The sequence below is a fragment of the Rhea pennata genome, unplaced genomic scaffold, assembly GCF_028389875.1.
Source record: "Rhea pennata isolate bPtePen1 unplaced genomic scaffold, bPtePen1.pri scaffold_31, whole genome shotgun sequence".
In the NCBI taxonomy this organism is placed as follows: Eukaryota; Metazoa; Chordata; class Aves; order Rheiformes; family Rheidae; genus Rhea; species Rhea pennata.
In genome coordinates, this window is record NW_026907678.1 from 320,088 (window position 1) to 324,144 (window position 4,057).

Genomic DNA, 4,057 nt, shown 5'->3' on the forward strand with positions numbered 1-4,057 from the left:
CCCCAGAAGACACCAGGGAGCAACAGGGTCCTTCAGGAAGGGAAGGCCGAACAAGATGAGGAGTGTGAGAGGGCTGAGGACCTCATAGGAAAGCAGACTGGAAGGCTAGAGGAGTCCATGCTCTGTCCACAGAGGCCCATGCATGAGCAGGCCAGCATGTCCTTCCTGTGCAAACCACCCAAGTGGTGCAGGTGTGAAGAACTTTGCCATTTTGTCATTCGAGATGAAAGCCTTGCTGTCAAGGGCATAATTTCCTGCAGTCATCTTCCTTTAATGAAGACCAGTGATGTGGAGGGGACAGGCAAAAAGACCAAGGCACGAGCCGGAGTGCATCAAATAGGCAGCCCAGATAGCTCAGTTGGTAGAGCGTGAGACTCTTAATCTCAGGGTTGTGGGTTCGAGCCCCACGTTGGGTGCTTGAGGTTTTCTTCAAGCTCAAGAGCGGTGTATCCCTATGATGTAAGAAGTGCAGCAAAAGGGGCAGGAGGCCTGAGTGGGTGAGCAAGGAGCTCTTGGCCAAATTCAGACAGAAGAAGAAAATACACAGAATGTGCAAGAGGGGACAGGCTCCTTGGGAGAATTATAGCAATATAGTCAGAGTACATAGAGATGCTGCGAGGAAGGCTAAGGCCCATTTGGAGTTGAGTCTTGCAAGGGATGTCAAGGAAGGGCTTCTTCAAATATATCAGCAGCAAGTGGAGGACTAGGGAAAATGTGGGCCTCCTACTCCATCAGGCATGGGCCCGGGTGACAAGGGATACAGAGAAGGCAGAATTAGTGAATGCCTTCTTTGCTTCAGTCGTCACTGCTAAGGGCAGCCCTCAGGAATCCTGTAGCCTGGACGTGAGGGAGAAAGTCCAGAGAAGGGAAGACTTTCCTTTGGTTGAGGTGCAAAGGCTCAAAGACCTTCTGGGCATGCTGGACATCCACAGATCCATGGGCCCAGATGGGATGCACCCACAGGTACTGAGGGAGCTGGCAGATGTTGTTGCCAAGCCACCAAGCTGCTCTCCATCATCTTGGAAAGGTCCTGGAGAAGTGGAGAGGTGCCTGAGGACTGGAAGAAAGCCAATGTCACTCCAGTCTTCAAGAAGGGCAAGAAGGAGGACCCAGGCAACTATAGGCCAGTCAGCCTCACCTCCATCCTTAGAAACGGGGATGGAACAGCTCATTCTGGATGTCATCTCCAGACTGATGGAGGAAACTATGGTGATCAGGAGTAGCCAGCTTGGATTCACCAAGGGGAAATCCTGCTTAACCAACCTGATAGCCTTCTATGATGGACTGACTGGCTGGGTAGCTGAGGGCAGAGCAGTGCACGTTGTGTCCCTTGACTTCAGCAAGGCTTTTGACACTGTCTCCCATAACATCCTCCTAGAGAAGCTCAGCAAGTGTGGGTTAGATGAGTGTAGAGTGTGGTGGATTGAGAACTCATTGAAAAGCAGAGCTCAGAGGGTCGTCATCAGTGGCGTGGAGTCTAGTGGGAGGCTAGTGGCGTCCCCCAGGGCTCAGTACTGGCTCCCATCCTGTTCAACTTCTTCATCAATGACCTGGATGAGGGGACAGATGCCTCCTCAGCAAGTTTGCTGATGACACCAAGCTGGGAGGAGTGGCTGACACACCTGATGGATGTGCTGCCATTCATAGAGACCTGGACAGGCTGGAGAGCTGGGCAGAGAGGAACCTCATGGGGTTCAACTAGGGCAAGTGCGGAATCCTGCACCTAGGGAGAAATACTCTAGGCACCAGCACAAGCTGGGGGCTGACCTTCTGGAGAGCAGCTCTGCAGAGAAAACCTGGGGGTGCTGGTGGATGACAGGTAGACCATGAGCCAGCAATGTGCCCTTGTGGCCAAGAAGGCCAATGGTCTCCTGGGGTGCATTAGGAAGAGTGTTGCCAGCAGGTCAAGGGAGGTGATCCTGCCCCTCTACTCAGCCCTGGGGAGGCCTCATCTGGAGGACTGTGTCCAGTTCTGGGCTCCCCAGTACAGGAGAGACATGGAGCTACTGGAGAGAGTCCAGTGTAGGGCTACAAAGATGATCAGAGGGCTGGAGCATCTGTCCTACGAGGAACGGCTGTGAGAGCTGGTCCTCTTCAGCCTGGGGAAGAGAAGACTGAGGGGAGATCTTCTCAATGTGTATAAGTACGTGAAGGGAGGATGTCGATGGGATGGGGCCAAACTCTTTTCAGTTGCCCCGTGTGATGGGACAAGAGGCAATGGGCAGAAATTGAAGCACAGGAAGTTCCGCCTGAAGGTGAGGGGGAATTTCTTCCCTGTGAGAGTGATGGAGCACTGGAACAGGTTGCCCAGAGAGGTTGTGGAGTTTCCTTCTCTGGAGATCTTCAAGGCCTGCCTGGACGCAACCCTGTCTAACATGCTCAAGGTGACCCTGCTGAGCAGGGAGGTTGGACTAGATGATCTGTAGAGGTCCCTTCCAACCTTACTGATTCTATGATTCTATGAGTGAGGTGAGACTCTTGTGGGCATGGCTTTGTGTCACCTGGGCATGTGCGAGGCAGCCCTTTTGCTGGTGATGTTGTCTGTAACAATGCTGAGAGGTTATGAGCACATGCTCCAAGGATGTGAGTTGTCTTTGGTGTGCAGGGAAGTGTGCAGCAGTTTTTCGTAAGACTCTCCCATGAGGCTTCATGTCTGTGTCCTTCTGATTTGCAGGTCTGCAGATGAGCAGTGCCTGAGCAAAGCCAAGCAAGAGGCTGCCAGCCAATCCGTTGAGCCCACCCAGAAAGAGAAGGCAAGAGAAGGCGGCTCTGGGGAGCAGAGGGGCTGAAGAGGTAAGGTAACAGCTGTCATGCTTTTGAGAATGTGGCCCTGGGTAAGCAGTGGGACAAGGCAATCCCCTTGTGCAATGTGTCCATTTAGGAAAGGGATGGGGGGTGGGGATCAAAGTGGGGAATCAGAAAGGTCCAAGGGCCTCCTTGGAAGTGTGCGCTCAGGTTACAGTCACCCAGGAATGGACAGGGTTGCCTGTCCTTCCTGTGGGATCCATCCCAGAGAAGATCTTGAGAAGACCTTCCTTGTCCTGTACTTCCAGAAGGTCTTGCTGGTGAGTGGGTCCTCTGCTGAGGCTCTCTTGTCCACTCCAAACAAGTGAGGAGGAGGTAACAGGAGAGAAGAGAGCGAAGGTGTGTGCTGGAGTGTATGGAGTGAGATGAGACTCTTGGGAAGTGGCTTTGGGTGCACCCTGTGTTCTTGCATGTGTGTGAGGGAGCTGTTTCCTTTTGCCCTGTTGCCTGTAGTAGTGCTGAGAGGTTGTGATCAGGTGCCCAAGGACTCAAGGTCTCCTGGCTGGATTGGCAGCATGTGTCAGTTTTTGGAGAGACTCGTGTAGGAGATTTCATTTCTTTGTCTTGGTTTTCAGGATCGCAGATGAGCAGTGCGTGGGCAAGGCTGAGGCACAATGAGCTGCCAAATTGGTAGAGCTGACGCAGAGAAAGAAGGGAGAAGAAGGCAGAGTGCTGGACTCAGTGAGGATTGTGCGAGGGCCAAGGAGCACATGGAGAAGGGGACTCCAAGGTTGGAGGAGTCTGTGCTCAGTCTGCAGTAGCCAATGCGTGAGCAGACCAGCACGTGCTTCTTGTGGCAACCGTCCCACCAATGCAGGTGTGCAGAGCTTCCTTGTTTTGTACTTCCAGAGGGTGTTGCTGGCAAGCGCCTCCTTTCCCGAGGACGTGTTCAGGCAAAACTGATCCGTGAGATGGAGTTGATGGGAGAGGAGAGGAGAAAGGCCCAGGCTGGAGTGCCTGGAATGAAGGGAGACTCCTGGAGAACTGGCTTTGGGTAACTCTGTGCTCTAGGATGAGTGTGAGGCAGCCATTTCCCTTGGCAGTGTTGCATGTCCTTCCTGAGGGATCCATCCTCGGGAGGCAATTGTGAAGAGCTTCCTGAGAGATTATGCTCATGTGCCCCCTGGGCATAAGTCTTCTGACTCGGTGGGAAGAGTGTAGCAGCTTGTGGTGAGTGTGCCACCTAACATCTCCTTCTGGTTGCCAAGCTTTTAAATGAGCAAGACCTGGGCAAAGCCGCAAAGGAAGCTGT

The 4,057-nt window shown here is 53.1% G+C and overlaps 1 non-coding gene across 1 annotated transcript; it reads left to right on the forward strand.

Annotated features, from left to right (window-relative positions):
• The first annotated feature begins 343 nt into the window (after positions 1-343).
• Positions 344-416, forward strand: TRNAK-CUU (transfer RNA lysine (anticodon CUU)). Its single transcript has one exon. It is a non-coding gene; the product is annotated as a tRNA-Lys (tRNA).
• Positions 417-4,057: the final 3,641 nt, after the last annotated feature.